This window comes from Lepidochelys kempii, chromosome 2 (assembly GCF_965140285.1).
Source record: "Lepidochelys kempii isolate rLepKem1 chromosome 2, rLepKem1.hap1, whole genome shotgun sequence".
Classification (NCBI taxonomy): domain Eukaryota; kingdom Metazoa; phylum Chordata; order Testudines; family Cheloniidae; genus Lepidochelys; species Lepidochelys kempii.
This window is the reverse complement of record NC_136381.1, coordinates 3071578-3093363: the sequence shown is the minus strand read 5'-3', so window position 1 is coordinate 3093363 and position 21786 is coordinate 3071578. Positions and strand designations below refer to the sequence as shown.

The 21786-nt window shown below is 47.3% G+C and overlaps 1 protein-coding gene across 1 annotated transcript in view; it reads right to left on the bottom strand.

The window, feature by feature from the left end:
* Positions 1-20014, bottom strand: part of PPP1R16A (protein phosphatase 1 regulatory subunit 16A) — an 81608-nt gene extending 61594 nt beyond the window's left edge. The window contains exon 1 of the mRNA XM_073329909.2: positions 19945-20014. The gene's annotated coding sequence lies outside the window, so the exon portion shown is untranslated. The remainder of the gene's footprint in view (positions 1-19944) is intronic.
* Between the last annotated feature and the right edge of the window lie 1772 nt (positions 20015-21786).

Here is a 21786-nt window from a genome sequence, read left to right as displayed (position 1 = left end):
CCATTTTACCAATGAGTAAACTGAGGCACAAAGAGGTGTCCAAGGTCACAGCCAGTCTGTAACAGACCTGGGAATGGAACCCAGGTGTCCCAACTTCTAGTATTCTACTACAACCACAAGACCACCTTTTCTCCCATACACCACTTCCCATGGGAGAGCACTGTGCACAACCGAAATCACACAGTGGGGCGGTCCCTAATATTCGCCAGCCTTTTTCTAGTGTATTCTTGGTACCATCCATTCAGGACAGATCAACAGTGAGAGCAGAACTTGAGCTAAACACCACACACTCAGCCAATCAACAGGAGTCACAGAAATATAGAAACTGCCAAACTGGACAGACCCATGGTCCATCTAGCCCAGTAACCCATCTCGGACAGTGGTCAGCACCAGATGCTTCAGAGGAACGTGTAAGAACCCCACAGGAGCAGACATGGGATAATCTACCCGCTATTAAGTCTCACCCTCGTCTCTCTTAGTTAAACATTGATTTAAGCCTGGAAGCAGGAAGCTGAGCGTGTTGGGGCTTGCCCATTTTTCCGGGGGGGCCCCCCAATTGGCCAGGGCCCCGTTGGCCAAACCATCACTGCTAGTGCAGACAGTATTCCAGATGAGGCCACACCACTGATTTACACCACTGGGCAAGAGACCCAAAAGCGTATGCCGGTAGCTGCATAAAACAGCACCTCTGTTACAACAGACGTATATGCATCTGATGAAGTGGGTATTCACCCACAAAAGCTTATGCTCCAATACGTCTGTTAGTATATAAAGTGCCACAGGACTCTTAGCCTCTGTTACAACACTAACTCACAAGAACTTCACAGCAGCAGACAGCCAGAATACTGTAGCCACTGGGATTTGTTTCAGAGCAGTTTCAGCTTGCTTCTTGAAGTGATCAGCCTGATCCATGTGCCTGGTGGAAATGTGTGTCTGCACAGTATGACAAGTGGAAAAAAGGGGCTCCCATCACAAACAGGAGGAACTAAATCAGAACAGCTCAGGAGAAATGCCATATATAGCACGACAAACAAGAATTCCTGTGACACCCATAATCTCCCTCTGAAAGCCAAAATCACTACGGAAAAACAAACAGGAATGTGCTTAGTTCGTCCTTAAGGCTCACATTCACCGGGAAGTGGGGGGGAAGGCTGAAGAATTTCACCACAATTCTGAACCTCATTAAACATTTTTAGGTTTAGCTTAAACCTTTGGCACCGAGAGCAGACATATGTTGACAAGGAAAATGCACTAGGCAGATGCAAATTAAAGAGACAAAACCTTAATTTTGCATTAAGGCACATTATATCTTACCACCATAAGAACAAAACCAGGGCTCTCTGCCCTATTTCCTGTGGCACCTAAAACACTGATCCGGGCGGCCAGGAAGCAGGAGAGGCAGTGATACAGCATGTATGGTCCTAACAGAAGATAAAATGCTACTTTTTTCGAAAGACCTTTCTAGACTATGACTGTTGTGGCTAGAATGGTTGCTCTACGTGTAGCACTGTGTAGTGACAGAATATGTCAGAATCTAATCTCAATTCCACTGATGTAAATCCAAAATAATTTCACAGACATCAGTAGAGTTACTCTACATTTACTCTGGTGGAACTCCTTAAATCAGAATCAGATAGAGGGATCTCACATTTCATATAGCACCTTTCCTTCATAATCAAAAAGGCTGACAAAGGAGGTGCTGTCGTCATCATGAATAGGTCGGAATATGAACAAGAGGCTGCTCGGCAGCTCTCCAACACCACTTTCTACAAGCCATTACCCTCTGATCCCACTGAGGGTTACCAAAAGAAACTACAGCATTTGCTCAAGAAACTCCCTGAAAAAACACAAGAACAAATTTGCACAGACACACCCCTGGAGCCCTGACCTGGGATATTCTATCTGCTACCCAAGATCCATAAACCTGGAAATCCTGGGCGCCCCATCATCTCAGGCGTTGGCACCCTGACAGCAGGACTGTCTGGCTATGTAGACTCCCTCCTCAGGCCCTACGCTACCAGCACTCCCAGCTATCTTCGAGACACCACTGACTTCCTGAGGAAACTACAATCCGTCGGTGATCTTCCTGAAAACACCATCCTGGCCACTATGGATATAGAAGCCCTCTACACCAACATTCCACACAAAGATGGACTACAAGCCATCAGGAACAGTATCCCCAATAATGTCACGGCTAACCTGGTGGCTGAACTTTGTCCTCACCCATAACTATTTCACGTTTGGGGACAATGTATACCTTCAAATCAGCGGCACTGCTATGGGTACCCGCGTGGCCCCACAGTATGCCAACATTTTTATGGCTGACTTAGAACAACGCTTCCTCAGCTCTTGTCCCCTAACGCCCCTACTCTACTTGCGCTACATTGATGACATCTTCATCATCTGGACCCATGGAAAAGAAGTCCTTGAGGAATTCCACCATGATTTCAACAATTTCCATCCCACCATCAACTTCAGCCTGGACCAGTCCACACAAGAGATCCACTTCCTGGACACTACGGTGCTAATAAGTGATGGTCACATAACCACCACCCTATACCGGAAACCTACCGACCGCTATTCCTACCTACATGCCTCCAGCTTTCATCCAGACCACACCACACAATCCATTGTCTACAGCCAAGCTCTACGATACAACCCCATTTGCTCCAACCCCTTAGACAGAGACAAACACCTACAAGATCTCTATCAAGCATTCTTACAACTACAATACCCACCTGCTGAAGTGAAGAAACAGATTGCCAGAAGAGTACCCAGAGTCACCTACTACAGGACAGGCCCAACAAAGAAAATAACAGAACGCCACTAGCCATCACCTTCAGCCCCCAACTAAAACCTCTCCAACGCATCATCAAGGATCTACAACCTATCCTGAAGGACGATCCATCACTCTCACAGATCTTGGGAGACAGGCCAGTCCTTGCTTACAGACAGCCCCCCAACCTGAAGCAAATACTCACCAGCAACCAAACACCACACAACAGAACCACTAACCTAACTAAGGTCAGGCTTGACAAAGCCCTGGCTGGGATGATTTAACTGGGAATTGGTCCTGCTTTGAGCAGGGGGTTGGACTAGATGACCTTCTGGGGTCCCTTCCAACCCTGATATTCTATGATTCTATGATTCTAACCCAGGAACCTATCCTTGCAACAAAGCCTGTTGCCAACTCTGTCCACATATCTATTCAGGGGACACCATCATAGGGCCTAATCACATCAGCCACACTATCAGAGGCTCGTTCACCTGCACATCTACCAATGTGATACATGCCATCATGTGCCAGCAATGCCCCTCTGCCACGTACATTGGTCAAACTGGACAGTCTCTACGTAAAAGAATAAATGGACACAAATCAGACGTCAAGAATTATAACATTCAAAAACCAATTGGAGAACACTTCAATCTCTCTGGTCACGTGATTACAGACCTAAAAGTGGCAATTCTTCAGCAAAAAAACTTAAAAAACAGACTCCAACGAGACTGCTGAATTGGAATTAATTTGCAAACTGGATACAATTAACTTAGGCTTGAATAGAGACTGGGAGTGGATGGGTCATTACACAAAATAAAACTATTTCCCCAGTTTATCCCCCACCCCACCCCGCACTGTTACTCAGATGTTCTTGTCAACTACTGGAAATGGTCCACCTTGATTATCACTACAAAAGGTTCCCCTCCCCCCGCTCTCCTGCTGGTAATAGCTCACCTTAAGTGATCACTCTGGTTACAGTGTGTATGGTAACACCCATTGTTTCATGTTCTCTATGTATATAAATCACCCCACTGTATTTTCCACTGAATACATCCCACGAAGTGAGCTGTAGCTCATGAAAGCTTATGCTCAAAGAAATTTGTTAGTCTCTAAGGTGCCACAAGTCCTCCTTTTCTTTTTGCGAATACAGACTAACACGGCTGCTACTCTGAAACCTTTCCTTCAGAAGCATCTCAAAGATTTTTACCATATATACAGAAGTTATTTTGTCCAACACTGAAATACAGCCACCTCTGAGATTAAATGCAGCAGCTGTTTAACAGCAGCTGAATGATACACAACAGCTTAGGAGTGGAGTGTCCGTTAAAACCACAGTGGAGGAAGCCGGGGGCGGGGGAGGAAGGAGCAGCAGGCAGAATGTAACTTCCAAATTGGAAGGTGCCCAGGATTGCGAGCAAGTAGTAGCTGGGTCCTTGTCAGCACTCCTAACACTATGCTGAGGTGTTAGTTCAATCCTGACTCAGAAGAATGTTGAATCACCGACACCCTTTTCCTGCAGCACCTGGATGTCTTCTCTAACCAGTGACCAAAACAGGCTTAGTTTAGGAGCAGGGATGCCAGAACAGGGCGGGCCAGGGAGCATGACTCCCACCTTTTCTGGGCCATAAGGACAAGTGACAGGGGTCGGGGTGCAGAGGGGAGCAAGCGGGGGGTGAAGTCTTGGAGGGAAAGAGGTGGCACAGGAACAGGGCCTTGGGGAAAGAGATGGTGCGAGGGCAGGAGCATGGGGAGAAGGGGCAGTGTGGGGGCACAGCATCGGGGGGGGCAAGGCCATGGTTTGGGCGCCTGTGGCCCCCACACTTTTAGGGCACTTCCACCACTCCTGTTTAGGAGATGGATGAGATCACAGCCTGATGGAGCAAACAGCATATTCCTGAAGACTATGGAGAGTTCCATGAAAACCTGCTCTCCAGTCAAAGGGCAAATACACAGGATTGCTGGATTATTTCGTATATTTAAGAGATCTGATCCCCATTGTTCGGTTGTTTAATAAGATTAACTGCCACGGGACAATTTTTTAAACTGGGGACTCAGAGTATGGATTGGTCATGGCAAACTATGATTTTGCATATATTAAAACAGTGGCACCCTCAGCTCACAAAAAGAATGAGAGGTACTTGTGGTATTCCTCGTTCTTTTTGCTGATACAGACTAACACGGCTACCACTCTGAAACCTCAGCTCACAGGCATTCCTGCATGCTTGTACTGTTTTCACCTTTGGACAACCTATTTTGCTGTCTCCTGCTGTTCTATTTATGTCAACTGTAAACTCCTCTGGGCAGGGATTCCACCTCGTGATTTCCTTGTTTTGTAAAGCATCACTCACAATTATGGTGTCAGTCATAAATAATAGTAAGGCTAAAGTTAGCAAAAACAAGGAATAGCACAAAAGATTTCCCCCAGATGGCTCTATTAATGTACCTCGGTCATTTCTTACAACACTGCAGAGTTATTGCAGTCCTGCACAACCACACAGACTTGCCAGAGTACCTCAATCCAGTCCCACCTAATATTCCAGTCCTGGGAGCTCCAGACCTCTGCCAAAGCCCTCCTGACACAGCTGGGTCAAGCAAATTTGAGAAATCCTGCCAAACCTTTCAATTGCCTCCAACCCCAAAAGCCAAGATTCAATGCATCACTTTCTTTCCCCACACCTGACCCAAACTGCTAGCCAGACCTGCTGACTGGGGAGGAGACAGCATTCAGTCAGGGAAAGAGAAGCAGGTGATGTGTTTTGTGGAAGGAGTTATGGGAATGGCGGATGGCTGAAAAACAAGGAGTGGACACTGGGAAGTCTGCTGCACGCCCCTGCCAGGAGCAGGGCTTTGACAAAGTAGGAGAGTCTGTTTTCCGGCCAACTCAGTCTCCCTATTGTAGAAACTTTCAGTCAGGGGGTGGGGGAATCTTTCATTCTACACTGGGACAAACAAAAAAACCCATATTTTTCACAGGAGGAAAAATTCTGAAAAATTCCAGAGAACAAATGCAAAATTTTTCAGCCTGGCTCCAGCTGCCCAACTCCCCGGGCTGCTGCCTCCTGGGGTTGCCCGCTCAGAAAAGGTTCCATCAGAACATTTTTGACCAGCTTTGGTAGGAGATACTTTAATTCCCTAAAGCGCTCAAGGTATTACCACTGACCTCTTAGTCAGCACAAAGCAGCTCATTGCCACACCACGTGGCCCTGGGGCCAGGGCACTTGCATTTCTACCTGTTCTTACTGAGGGGTCAGCACCTGGACCCAGTGTTACACCAATAAAATAAAAACCAGCAGGATCTTATTAAAGGGGAAAAGGCAAAATACCACATTTATTGTGAATACAGAAAGAATCATAGTAAGCAGTTAGTTATAGCTATAACATTCCATTCAATCTCATCTTTATTCACACATTCATTCATACACACACACACACACACAGGTTCTGCAAGGTTGTTATCATAGTTACCAGCCTTACTGTTGCTCGTGCCAGGCCACTGGCCAGGTGGCCTGGACACGAAGAGGGAGCTGGGTCTTGTCAGATGCACATCTGACACTCCTGGAAGTTGGTTTACAGAATCAGATCCCAAAGTTCTCAGTTTCTAGAGTCCATTTTTATAAGAATTTCTTCCTATGCCAGTCTATGGGATTTGCTTCATCATGCTGTTGCTGAATCAATCAGCAGATGGCACATTCCTGACGGCTCCCTGTTGTTCTTCGGTTCACCCATCCTTGATGCTGTTGGGTAGATTCCAGTCTGCCTTCTGGTTGTTTCCACTTGACGCCTTCTTCGGCTGATGGACACTGGATTCTTAGGCTGGCACCTCCCTGATCATTCATTTATTATCCACAGCAACCATCCATCCACATACATCCTCTATCTCTATTTTAATCACAATTGTTAACAAAGAAAGATAAATACAACAAAAGGGCGGGGAATCTGTGTATGCTGTTTCTGTTGTTACAAAGTATCGCTTTGAGTCTCTCTCTGTGTGAGTAGTTGTTATAAAGTATTGCTTTGAGAACAGACTCTGTCTTAGGATGCCTTCTCTAATTGCCTTCTATGACGAGATAACTGGTTCTGTGGATGAGGGGAAAGCAGTGGACGTGTTGTTCCTTGACTTTAGCAAAGCTTTTGACACGGTCTCCCACAGTATTCTTGCCAGTAAGTTAAAGAAGGATGGGCTGGATGAATGGACGATAAGGTGGATAGAAAGTTGGCTAGATTGTCGGGCTCAACGGGTAGCGATCAATGGCTCCATGTCTAGTTGGCAGCCGGTATCAAGTGGAGTGCCCCAAGGGTCGGCACTCGGGCCGGTTTTGTTCAATATCTTCATTAATGATCTGGAGGATGGCATGGACTGCACCCTCAGCAAGTTTGCAGACGACATTAAACTGGGAGGAGAGGTAGATATGTTGGAGGGTAGGGATAGGATACAGAGGGCCCGAGACAAATTAGAGGATTGGGCCAAAAGAAATCTGATGAGGTTCAACAAGGACAAGTGCAGAGTCCTGCACTTGGGACGGAAGAATCACATGCACCGCTTCAGATTAGGGACTGAATGGCTCGGCAGCAGTTCTGCAGAAAAGGACCTAGGGGTTACAGTGGATGAGAAGCTGGATAGGAGTCAACAGTGTGCCCTTGTTGCCAAGAAGGCCAATGGCATTTTGGGATGTATAAGTAGGGGCACTACCAGCAGATCAAGGGACGTGATCGTTCCCCTCTATTCGACATTGGTGAGTCCTCATCTGGAGTACTGTGTCCAGTTTTGGGCCCCACACTACAAGAAGGATGTGGAAAAATTGGAAAACGTGCAGCAGAGGGCAACAAAAATGATTAGGGGACTGGAACACATGACTTATGAGGAGAGGCTGAGGGAACTGGGATTGTTTAGTCTGGGGAAGAGAAGAATGAGGGGGGATTTGATAGCTGCTTTCAACTACCTGAAAGGGGGTTTCAAAGAGGATGGATCTAGGCTGTTCTCAGTGGTAGCAGATGACAGAACGAGGACTAATGGTCTCAAGTTGCAGTGGAGGAGGTTTAGGTTGGATATTGGGAAAAAAATTTTCACTTGGAGGGTGATGAAACACTGGAATGGGTTCCCTAGGGAGGTGGTGGAATCTCCTTCCTTAGATATTTTTAAGGTCAGGCTTGACAAAAGCTTGGCTGGGATGATTTCGTTGGGGATTGGTCCTGCTTTGAGCAGGGGGCTGGACTAGCTGACCTCCTGAGGTCCCTTCCAACCCTGATATTCTATGCTTCTATGTACTAACACAATTAGCAGCTTGCAAGTTTCACACTCAGAGGGAGAAACAGTAAAAACAAGAGACCAAAAAGCAAGAGACCTCTTAATTAGTAATACCCTGGAATTTAAACTATGGGGAATCAAACTCATTTGTGATTTTAATACAGAACTTCTTTAATATGATGCAACATAACACCAGGGGTCCCCGTAGCTGCAGGTACACACTGAGCAGGCAGCAGTGCCAGTTCCTTGTATCCCGGTCAGACTGCCAGGTGTACCAATTTCTGGGATGGTTTCATGCGGTGGGTGAACATTCGCTAGGACCAAATTCATTTCACTTGTGGTCAAAGTGTCTTTATCTTTAAGACTGTGTGTACCAATGCAGCAAGAGCAATATTGCATGAACTGCAGTCACGCCTGCCTGCCTCCGTAAAGAGCTGGGTTCTATTTCCAATTCTGCCACTGACTCACTGCGTAATTTTGGTCACCTAACCTCCCCATCTGTGAGATGGGAATAATGCCACTCACCTACCTCTGTAGAATGGTTTGAGATCTATAGATGGGAAGTGCAAAATAGTTGAGCCATATGGGTGGCTGTTGAAATGTGCAGACCCAGGAATGTTTTCAGCTAAAGGCTTCCTAACAGCAGCAAGAGCTTCAAGCATTCAGCACCAGGCTGAGGGACTGGGGCGAGGGTGGGAGGAGAAGTCTGTGAACTTAAGGGGTTCCACAGACATCAGAAATTTTCCCAAACTTTCACTCTTGAGGTCAGCTTTTCCTCTTGACACTCCAGACAGTAACATGGCTCTGCCCATACCCAGGTCAGGGAACCACCACAGGGCCTAACACCTGGTAAATCTGCAGCAGAAGAAAAGCAGCAGCAATTGCCAATATCAGTGTTCAATTTTAAGCAGAAGCCAAAAGTTTGGTTCTGGTCTGCAGGAGGGGAGGGAACACCACACTTCCAGCAACAAACGAGGTGTCAGCAGCAAGAAAGGAGTGTCTGGTGCTCCAAGAGAGTAAAACCAGATTCAAAACCACTCAGAGGGTTTAACTGATGCCCGTGGAAAACAAGAGATTTGGGGGAAACAGGAGATAGCCAGCTTAGACTTTTCAGGCTACGTGCCTCACACCTGAGGCTGGCAGGAACCAAACGTGCAGCAGAAACAGTGTGCTAAGCTAAGTGAGGGGGAATGCCATGAGATGCCCCACAGATCTTACGCATGAGTGGTGGGGATGAGTTCCAATATGACTCACATTCAGTCCTACCAAGTCAAAGAAACTCAGCACAATGCAGGGCCTCGAAAGAGGGGAACAGAAATCCTGAGGACCTTTCTGGTTGGGATGCTTTTCCTTCCCATGGTGAAACAAGGCTACAGAGCTAAATACTCCAGCAGAAAACATTTTTTATAAGATCTCATACAACATTACTAAAGGGTCTGCATTATGTGCAAGCCACAGACTAAGCCCAGGTCTATACTCAGAAGCTTACAGTGACATAGCCGTACTGAGACGTCCGTGCCACTGTCAGAGTGCCCGTGTGTCGCGTTATGCTGACGGGAGAGAGCGCTCCTGTCAACATAACAAAGCCAGATCAATGAGCGGCACTAGCTATGTCAGCAGGAGAGCGCCTCCCACCGACATAGCGCTGTGCACACAAGCACTTATGCCGGCAAAACTTATGCCGCTCAGGGAGTGGTTTTTTCCACACCTCTGAGCAACAAAAGTTTTGTCACCATAAGTGCTAGTGTAGACATGGCCTAACACAAACCTGGTCTCTGGACAGCTGAATCACCTTTCTGAATCTTTGGCAATCATACAGCCTCCAGCCTTCACCACTGATTTACATACGCCAACTACTAAACTATTGATGACCAAATAAATCCAGTCATTTCTTAGGACTGTTCCAACCCAAGGCTTTAGTGACACTAGGGGGTCACAAGTACCAGTGGACCAACACCCTTTGTGAGAGACCCCACTGCTCTTGTGAGAGCTTGACCTAGCCCAAGAATGACATTAGGAAAATCTCCCTGTCGCGGCAGATTAATCAATTGTCTGAGATGCACAAGAAGTGAATTTGTCAAACCCCAAAAAGTAACACACAGGCTTCTTAAACATAATTTCTTTACCCAAATGAACAACACAAAAATTCCTTATGCCCACGAAGGCTACAAACAATAACCCACACTCAGGATGTCTTGCCCCCCCACTACCACCACACACACCACCCGTGACAAAAGAGAATTCTAAATTCACCCATCTCTGGCCTCCAAGAGCATTTGTCTGACAGAGCTCTAACTGTTTCCACTGAATTCAGTGGCCAAACCAAAAAGGACTAGGAATGTCTAACTCTGTGTTCATTCCCCTGCATGGACTCCAGGACATACTTTCTAGAATTAGCCTTGGAAAACTAAAATAGCCTCTGAAATGTCTAAACCAAACAATGGCAACAACTGCTGCTTAAGATATCACCGCTACAGTGGCAGGTCTATAGCCAGCTGTTGGTTAGAGGAGAGGACTTGGACCTGTCATGTGGCTGGCTGAGATGATCCCATGAGGAACCACTTTTCATCACGGATTTTAAGCCTGGGACATTTATGAGTAGCTGCCTGTGTTAAAGCATCAGAGCCTTTGGTGAGTTGGACACTGTTATAAGGATTAATCAGGGCTCTGAAGGGAAAGTGATCTGAGGCCAGCACTGCAGCATACGAATCGCTGTCCTTCACTACCATACCACGTACCATCTGGTCATCACCAAATTTCCAAGTACTTGTGGGGAAACAAATGTACAAGGCATGGCTCCCCAGATCCAAACTGTAGGAGGTGAGTATTCAGTAGTCTGGAAACAAGAGTCACAGACCACATCAGTACCTGGGCAGCAAAGAAATCTGCTTAACAAAGGAGATGCTTCCCTTTTTGCAGTTTCTGGGGAAAGATACCTTCTCTTCACAGCTCTCATCAACACAGCTCTTTTGCAAACAACATTTTAGTTATATTTTGTATTAAGTAAGAGTGTTTTTGAGGCAGGATTCTCTCAGAACACTTCAATTCCCATAGCACTGGTGACACTGTCCCTGGATAGCTGACGATGGGCACTTTACTGCCAGAAAAATAACAACACATTGGGGTTCCACAGGGATCTGTTCTGCGTCTGCTGTTATTTAATATCTTTATTAATTACCTGGATGTAGAAACAGAAAGCATACTGATCACATTTACAGATGACACAAAGCTGGGGGTCGAGGGGGAGGTTACAAACACTTCGGAGGATAAAGTTCAAATTCAAAGAGATCTTGATAAATTGGAGAACTGGGCTACACAACAAAATGAAATTCAGCAAAGACAAATGTAAGGTGCTACACTTAGGGAAGAAAACCCAAATGCACAAATACAGAATGGGGGATAACTGGCTTGGCAGCAGCACGGCTGAGAAGGATCTGGGCGTCTTGTGGATCACAACCTCAACACGAGTCGTCAATGTGATGCTGTTGCAAAAAAACCAAATGCAATTCTGGGTTGCATTAACAGAGGCACAGCGTGCAAGTCACGGGAGGTGACAGTACCACCCTACTCGGCACCGATTAGACTTCAGCTGGAGAGCTGTGTCCAGTTTTGGTCACCGCCATATAGAAAGAAAACTGGAGAGAAACTGGAAAGGATCCAGAGGCGAGACACAAAGATGATCAAAGGGCTGGAACGCAAGCCAGATGAGCAAAGGCTGAAGGAACTGGGTATGTTTAGTTTGGAAGAGAAGAGATTGCGGGGGGAGGGGGGGAGACATGATAGTGGTCTTCAAATACTTGAACGGCTGCCATAAAAAGATGGAGAAAAGTTGTTCTCCTTTGCCACAGGGGGCAGGACAAGAGGCTGTGGGTTCGAACTCCAGCACAGCAGATTTAGATGAAATCTCAGGAAAAACTTCCTAACTGTAAGAACACTAGGAGAATGGAACAAACTGTCAAGGGAGGTCATGGAAGCTCCTTCACTGGAGGTTTTCAAAAGGAGGCTCACTAGCCATCTGTCTTAGATGGTTTAGAGACAACAAATCCTGCATCTTGGCAGGGGTTAGACTAGATGACCCTTGCACTCCCTTCTAACACTATGGTTCTATGATACTAAGATAGAGAGAAGAATTGAGTGATTGGTCCTGAAGGGATTGATTTATAAGAAGAGATTTATAAGAACTGAATCTGTTTAGCTTGGCTAAGTGAGGATAAACGTCTACAAATTTTTGAAGGGTGCAAACATCAAGTAGAAAGAATTATTTACAGTGCCGCCCAAGGAGAGAGAAAGTTAAGCTTCGAATTTCTCAATTTAGGACAGACACCAAGAAGTGTTTCCTGACAGCAACATGGATAAAAATCAATTATTTAAAATAAATAGATAAATCAGAATTATTTTATTTAAATTGATTTTTAATTATTTAAATTATACCTTTTTAAAAAAAAACTTGTTTATAATGAAATCTGAGTTTAATAAAAAATATGTTAAAACCCAAACTTCTTATAATTTAGTTGTAAATGTGGAACATGTTTTGATAAGAGAAGTTTATGTAAACAAAACATTTAAGGTTATTTTGTTTAATAAAAATAAATTTTACATGCTGTTTTGTGTTTAATTAAATTACAGTTACCATCCTAATGCAGCTTGACACAAATCATAAGCAAAAAGTTAATTATCTAATAAATAAGCAACATATCATTTACCATTTTCTAACATACTAAAGGTATACAATTAATAAGAATCTGACAATATTAAGCTATATAATTGCTCAACAAATGTATGTATAGCATACCCTCCAAGGTAGCAAAACAATATACCAAATTAGTGTAAAGGCTCTACTGAGTTGTAAATCAATTTAATAGCTATATCAACCAATGAGAATGCATCTTTCTTTAGAAAATAACTGAAGTACAAATGGAAAAATTGATTAAAATTGATTATTTAAATCGAGACTTTCCACTTGGTGATTTAAATGCCTGGATTTAAATCAATCCACCCTGCCTAACAATGAAGTCTAGAGACTGTAAAATAGTCTCCTAAGGGAAGTGATGGAAACCTCAGCTGAAAGTGACCTGGGCAAGGCATTAGAGCATATACTTTTGGAAATGGTACCCACCCAAAAAGAGGTATGAACTCCAGGGGACCACTAACCCTTTCCATCTCTTATTTCTGTGACTTCAGGTCTCTTTGTGCACTGAGCCCTGAAAGGCTGAGGACGCCACTCCAGCTTGGCAAAAGCAATCAGGCAGCCCGGACAAATGCAGGCAGACAACCAAAGAGCAAGGTTAAGGAGAACTGTGCTGCTGTTCCTTTGAACGTTCCTTTGAACATCTACTGGAAGCATAGAGCACAATATTTTACCTCCATGCAGATGCCCTTCTCTGTCCTGCTCTGAAAGCTCATCTTTTCTTTTAATGCTTTTCTCTCTGAAAGCTGGCAGCGGCGCAGGTTGCTTGGGCTTTGTTTTTGAGACCAACCAGCAGAAATCATGCCTTGGAGCGCACTAGCCTTGCCTTGGAGCTTCAGGGAGTCACTTGACATCACTTGCCAGTGATGTCACTTTCCGGTGGACAAATGAAACAAGGTTAAAGACAGAAGAGTGAGGCAAGAACTCCACTGAGAAATGGCAGCTCAGACACCACGAACGCCATCCTACCTGGAAACAGAAGGCACTCAACCAAACACTAGGCCAGAGAGTTGAGGGACTGTTTCATAATATGAAATATTTACATATAGAGCAAGTGAACATGCGGCCTGATAGCTGACTGTCATGCTTGGCTGCATCAGGATGGTTAGCTCGATGGCACGGTTATTGCGCACCATAGCAGGAGAAAGGAGGACTGGGGCTATTTAAGATTTAAGATAGATGTAGTGCATAATGGCCACAGTTTTCAAACGAAGGGCCCTACAGTCATGTCCCCCCAGGAGTACTGAGCTCCTGCAGCTTCCCCTTAAGCCACTGCTGTGTGGGTGCTCAGCACTTTTGAAAAGCAGAACAATCTAGTTAGGTGCCCTGCTTTAAGTACTCACGTGGGAAAAACGTGGCCAAAGGCAGATTTATGTCGGGGCGCTTCCACAAAAGTATGTTCCTAAGGATGGGAACTGCAGGTTGTTACCATTGGTAAAGTCTCAGCCACACACCTCCCAAGCAAGCAGAGGCCCTTCCACAAAGAAGCTTCCCAAATTTGCCCAGCTGAGGAATACAAATGACAACTTGTCTGGCACTTGAGCGTGGTGCCTAATATGCATGAAATGGAGCAGAATGCAGCTGCTCTGACACTACAGACCAGCCGAGCCCTGGGTCAGGGTGGGTGTTAGCAAGACCTCGCAAAGCAGTAGGGTTTGGAGCTCAGACCCTACTGAGATGCACAGGTCTGACTGCTGGGAAGTTTTTAATCGAGATTGAGCCTAAATTTTCTCTCTCATTTCCTTCCTCTCTCTTACTAATACTTCTAACCACCCGCCCCTCCACCCCTGTATCACTCTGAATAATTGCTCCCTCTGATACATGCTTAATTTGCTTATTCTCCTCCCCCATCTAACCTTGCAGCCTCTGATCATTGTTGTTGCTCTCCCCTGAACTCCGTCTAATTGATCAGCATCTTTCTGGTAACATGGTTCCCACAGTGCATTAAATATTCCAGGTCTGGTCACACCAGAGCTCCTGAGAAAGGGGTAGTTATCTCCATATGCATTTCATACGTCACACTGGACTTTTAGTAAGCTTAGCGCACTGTAAGCTCATTTCTCCTTGTTCCCCACTATCACCCTTATAACTCTGTCACTCCCGCAGTGAGGAGCGGAAGCAGAATTTGGTCATACATGTCGTAATTTCCCATGATTTACTGAAATCTAATATCCTCGTACTACAGCTTTCTGTGAAGCCAGTCCTTATTCATCCAAGCGTAAGAGTACCATTGTGCAACAAGTACATCACGCTTTGGGACTGCCTTAGTGCTGACCAGATGAACAATAACAGCCCCCACATTGAGCAATCCTACCAAACCCAACCAGCACTTGAGCGTAATTATATAGAATGTTACGCCCCCAATTGCTTTCCAAACATTCATCGGCACAACATGCCTGGGAGGCAGGTATTTTACAGAAGAGGACACAAACATGTAAAAATCAAGGGACTTGTCCAAGTTCCCAGAGGCAATATGTTGTGGAGTCAGGAAAAGAACTTAACTGGCTTCAAGGCTGAGCTTGATAAGTTTATGGAGGGCGTGTTGTGATGAGACTGCGTACAATAGCACGTAGCTAATCTGCGACTGCTAGCAGCAAATATTTGCAATGGCCGGGGATGGGACACTAGCTGGGGAGGGCTCTGAGTTATTACAGAGAATTCTTTCCCAGGTGTCGGGCTGATGGATCTTGCCCACATGCTCAGGGTCTAATTGATCACCATATTTGGGGTCGGGAAAGAATTTTTGCCCAGGTAAGATTGGCAGAGACCCTGGGAGGGTTTCGCCTTCTTCTGCAGCATGGGGCGCAGGTCACTTGCAGGTTTAAACTAGTGTAAATGGTGGATTCTCTGTAACTTGAAGTCTTTCAGTCATGATTTGAGGACTTCAGGAACTCAGCCAGAGGTTAGGGGTCTATTCCAGGAATGGGTGGGTGAGGTTCTGTGGCCTGCAGTGTGCAGGAGGTCAGACTAGATCAGTGGTTCTCAAACTTTTGGACTGATGACCCCTTTCACACAGCAAGCCTCTGAGTGCGACCCCCTTCCTTATAAATGTAAAACACTTTTTGTTTATATTTAGCACTATTATAAATGCTGGAGGCAAAGTGGGGTTTGGGGGTGGAGGGTGACAGCTCACGACCCCCCATGTAATAACCTCACAACCCCCAGTTTGAGAACCTCTGGACTAGATGATCATGATGGTCCCTTCTGACCTTACAGTCTATGACCCTATGAGAACTCAACTCTGACTCCAAGTCGTCTGCCTTTATCCACAAGATGAAAAGGAGTACTTGTGGCACCTTAGAGACTAACCAATTTATTTGAGCATGAGCTTTCGTGAAAGCTCATGCTCAAATAAATTGGTTAGTCTCTAAGGTGCCACAAGTACTCCTTTTCTTTTTGCGAATACAGACTAACACGGCTGTTACTCTGAAACCTCTCTTTATCCACAAGATAACATTCCTCAATTGAAGAAAAGCGTTATTTGATGGGACACAAATAGAGACATGCAACCCGGGCTTTTAAAGTTCAAAGCCCAGGGAGTGGCAGTTCTAATAAATCGTGTCAAAAATGTTATCAGAAACTCTCTGGCAAAGAACCAGAAATTTCAGGGTGAGGAGGAAATTCATAGCTGTAAAATCCTTTTTAAAAAGCTCTGTGGAGTTTAAAACAGAGGTAATCCAGTTACTTAGGTTAACACATTTTGCACTGCAATCTATACGCCACCGAAGTGATAGTAAATATAGTCCAGCCCATAATCCTCACTGGCCATGGACCTGACTTGTCATGCACTGACGAGAACCAGTTTAGTGATTTCTCAGAGAGCTCGAGTACTTACCACAAGCCTCATTGCCATGGCAATATGTGCTAGAAAAATTAACAAACAGCCTCCAGAGCAGAACAACATGGAGAACAACAAAGGGTGAAAATTCGGGGATTATTTTGCTGTTCTCCAGAACTAGGCCAAATGCTATACAGATCCAGTTTTATGAAGAAAACTAGTTTTAGCATTTTGCAGTCTACTTTGTCGCTCATTAACACATTTCCTGGTGAGCCACCTATTTCAGGGCTATGCTACACCCAGGAGAAGGAAGCTGATCACACATGCCGATGTATGCATGTGAATCCCATTAGCATCATAATACTTAATAGTACTTAGCACTTACATTGCTCTTTCCAGCCTCAAATGAGCTTCCAGACATCAGCTAATTAATAGGATCAGCAGAAGTAGGATGCACAGGACTGGAGGAGAGCAGTAGCATTGGGGTTTTGTACCAATTTAACGGTGTAACCCCCTAGCATGGACATGAGGATCATTCCGGCATAGAGGTGTTTATATCACTATTGCTTATTTCTGTAATTTACATCTATGCCTGTATAACTGCATCTACACTAGGAGGTTGAATTGATTTAACTACATCAGTTACTAGAGCGTACAAAAAAACTGCGTGTAGAAAAGTATTAGTATTAGTATTGCTCTGCACCTAGGGAAAATCTTGTTCTCCAACGTGTGCCATATAAATATGATGCACTTTGTACTAAGTAAATTCAGGTTATGTACATCAAGCTGTTAGTCACTAACACTGACTAACAATGCACCTGTCCTGGTTCAGAAGATAGAGAAAGGTACAGTCCCCACCCTGAGAAGATGGATATTAGAGGAGGAGGAGAAGCAGTGGGGTAGAGAGACCAAGCCAGCCACATTTCCATGGATTCCCAACCAGGCAAATAAGAACATGATAAAAGTATACAAACTAATGAATGGCCTAGAGAACACAGATCAAGAACTCTCTTCTCCCTCCCTGTTTTCTAACACAAGAACAGGGCACACAATTAAGTTAAAAGGTGGCAAATTCTAACTGACAAAAGGAAATATTTTTATACACAACATGTAATTAGACGTGGAACTCGTGAAATTATGTCACTGAAGCCAAGAACTTCACAAGGTTCAAAAAAGGCTGGACGTTTATTGGATAGTATTCAATATTATAACCCTGGATATTCTCGTTAACAAGCATTTTGGAAGGTATATTAAACCTCCTTCTTCGGGACTTAAACTAATCTCTAACTATTAGTGATTTGGATAAGACCTTCACAAGGAGCAGATTAACCCATATCTGCTTACTCTGGGACTTCTTAAACCTTCCTCTGTAGCATCTGGTGTTGGCCACTTTGAGAGACAAGATACTGGGCTAGATGGACCAGCAATCTGATCCAGTCTGGCAATTCCTATGTTCCACAGAGGCATTGGCAATGGAGCAGGAAGGGAACAGGCCTTCACAGGCCCCACTATGACCAGATCAACTAACTGGATTGAACTGGAAAAACATGGCTGGGGGGCCTTGCATTCTAATCAGGAAAGGAAAGGACCCTGGGAGGGAAGTGCAAGAAAAGTATTGCAAAAGGCATTGAAATGACACAAAAGTGGTGGAATTCAAATAGAATATGATGGGCAGAGTGGAAGTAGGGCACGGTTACTAAGCTTGCTAAAGCAAGTTGGGTGAAGCACCTGAACAGAAGAATGGAGCTGGGAAAATTAACAACTAACCACGTTCTGTGTCTATCTTCCGTGTTGCCTGTCCATTACGTTTTGTATGACATCCTATTAGATTGTAAGCTCCTCGTCACTTACGTGTTTACACAGCACCCAGATCCTGACTGGGGCCACCAGAACATAAACATGAAATAATACATGAATAGCCATCACCCTCCCTTCCCCACGTTCTCACCTGCAGAACATTTCTCTGCTCCAGCTGTAGTTTCCCAAGCTGGGCAAAAACCCTCTCCTGCTGTTCCTGAGATATGGAAAAATGGGGAGAAGAAATATCTGCTACATTTTCAGTCTATAGGAATTCTCTTCTTTGCTTACTCGGATCAAGACCAACTGGGCTCCCCTCGACCCCGCCTGCCAGAAGTGTCAGGACACAGTGAAATGAGGGAAATAACAGTGCCACCAGCATTTCAAGTGTCACTTTAGACCAGGGGTCAGCAACCTTTCAGAAGTGGGGTGCTGAGTCTCCATTTATTCACTCTAATTTAAGGTTTCGCATGCCAGGAATACATTTTAACGTTTTTAGAAGGTCTCTTTCTATAAGTCTATAATATATAACTGAACGATTGTTGTATGTAAAGTAAATAAGGTTTTTAAAATGTTGAAGAAGCTTCATTTAAAATGAAATTAAAAAGCAGAGACCACCGGACAAGTGGCCAGGACCTGGGCAGTGTGAGTGCCCCTGAAAACCAGCTCGCGTGCCGCCTTCAACACGCGTGCCATAGGTCGCCTACCCCGCTTTAGACACTGGTAATGACAGGTTTCAGAGTAGCAGCCGTGTGAGTCTGTATTCGCAAAAAGAAAAGGAGGACTTGTGGCACCTTAGAGACGAACCAATTTATTTGAGCATGAGCTTTCGTGAGCTACAGCTCACTTCATCGGATGCATGCCGTGGAAACTGCAGCAGACTTTATATATACACAGAGAATATGAAACAATACCTCCTCCCACCCCACTGTCCTGCTGGGAATAGCTTATCTGGGAATAGCTTACACTGGTAATGGTGGCCCCTGCCATGAGACCCCTGTCCTCATCATACCCCCACCCCCTCCATACCCATCATGCCATGGTACCCCCACCCCCTCCATAGCCCAACTGACCCATGATAGGCCCCCCCGCCACAGCCCCCCAAGCACAGGCCCCCCCACCCCCTCCATACCCATCATGCCATGGTACCCCCACCCCCTCCATAGCCCAACTGACCCATGATAGGCCCCCCCGCCACAGCCCCCCAAGCACAGGCCCCCCACCCCCTCCATACCCATCATGCCATGGTACCCCCACCCCCTCCATAGCCCAACTGACCCATGATAGGCCCCCCCGCCACAGCCCCCCAAGCACAGGCCCCCCCACCCCCTCCATACCCATCATGCCATGGTACCCCCACCCCCTCCATAGCCCAACTGACCCATGATAGGCCCCCCCGCCACAGCCCCCCAAGCACAGGCCCCCCCACCCCCTCCATACCCATCATGCCATGGTACCCCCACCCCCTCCATAGCCCAACTGACCCATGATAGGCCCCCCCGCCACAGCCCCCCAAGCACAGGCCCCCCCGCCCCCTCCACAGCCCCCCATCACAGGCCCCCGTCCCCCCGCAGCCCCCCCCGCCCCCTCCACAGCCCCGCCCCAAGCACAGGCCCCAGGCCCCCTGCCCCGGGGACGCTCCCGCTCCCGGCTGCACTCACCCGCCGCCGTCGGCAGGAGCCGGATCGCTCTCCGGCTCTCTCCCCGGTAGGGGCGGGTCGCCACAGCGCCTCGCCATAGCAACCATCCACACTTCCGCTCTGGGCGGAGCTCCCGCCGGAACTGGGCGGCTCAGGGCAGACGCCGGCGGCGCCATGTCGAGTGTGGGCGAGAAGCCGGGGGGCGGGGCCAAGGGAGCGCGGCCCCGCCCCCGCCGGTAGGGGGTGGGGCCAGGAGGGACAAAGGGCGGGGCTGGGGGCGACTTAGTGAAAAGCCTCGGGGCCTGGCTGGGGGCCCCATCTCTTCCCCCCGCCCCGGCCTCGGGGCCTCCACAGTGTCCCCATCTCCCCCCACCTCGGAGCCTGGCCGGGGGCCCCCATCTCCCCCCCCGCCTTGGAGCTTGGCCGGGGGCCCCATCCCCCCCAAGCCCCATCTTGGGGCCTCCACAGTGTCCCCATCTCCCCCGCCTCGGAACCTGGCCGGGGCCCTATCTCCCCCCCTCCGGGCCTGGCCGGGGCCCCCATTTCCCTCCCGCCTTGGGGCCTGGCCGGGGGCCCCATCTCCCCCCACCCACCTAGGGGCCTCCACAGTGTCCCCATCTCCCCCCGCCTCGGAGCCTGGCCGGGGGGCCCATCTCCCCCTGCCTGCCTCGGAGCCTCCTCTGTATCCCCATCTCCCCCTGCCTTGGAGCCTGGTCAGGGGCCCCATCTCCCCCCGCCTCTGGGCCTGGACAGTGTCCCCATCTTCCCCCGCCTCTGGGCCTGGACAGTGTCCCCATCTTCCCCCGCCTCTGGGCCTGGACAGTGTCCCCATCTCCTCCCGCCTCGGGCCCTGGCTGGGGTCCCCGTCTCCCCTCATCTCGAGGCCTGGACAGTGCCCCCATCTCCCCCTGTCTCAAGGCCTAGCTGGGGGCCCTATCCCTTCCACATTGGGGCCTGGGCAGGGGCCCCGTCTCCTTCACATCACGTCTCCAGCTGGGTTTCCTGATCCACCCAGCTCAGAGTCCTGACCCACCTGCATCAAGGGTCCCAGGCCGCCCTGCCTTCATAAAGGGCCAGCGGGGTTTTCCAGGCCATCTGGGCCAGGGCCCCTATAGCCCTCAGCTCAGGCTCCGGCTGCCATTCGAATGCCGCCTGCCTATGTAGAGTTGGTGCCATTGACGGATGTCACTACCCCCCATATTTACACTTATACCCAGGGCCCAATCCTGCTCCAAGTGACTCCAATGGGAGCCCTTCGAATGGAGAACACGGCTCACACCACAGCAGGAGGCCTGAGTGATCTCACCAACCTGGACATTCCCCTCATATAAGTGGGACTGGACCAGTCTCAGAAAAAATACTCTAGCCAGCATCTGCTTTTTAATGGGATCCACTGGATCCTAGCACGAGGCACCAGCTGAACCCGTTCCCGGCACATTCTCTCCTTTCCCTGACCCCAGGCTCTCATGGAGTTAGACCAAGAGCTTTGCTCCTTTCAGTGCAATGTTTTCTTCCCACATTTCCACAGCCTTCGTTTCAGTCTTCAGTCTGCCTGGAGGGTTGATTTTTCTCCCTTGCAAGAGTATCTCTAGCTTTTACTTTGTGTTGCATTGATGGCTCTAGGTTAATTGTTGCTACTTCGGTAAAAGAAAAAGAAATAGAAAAATCCTATTCACAAACCATGGTACATTTCCACCCCTTTGATACCTGGATAAATTCATGTAAAATGTCATTGACTTTTTTACTCTTCCCTTTCCCAGAAATGCTCCTCTCCAGAGCCCTAGTGGTGGGTGCTGGCCACATATCTTTTGCTTCAGCCAATGGCCCTTGCCTAGCCAGTTTCCCCCTGGCTTGCATGCCCTA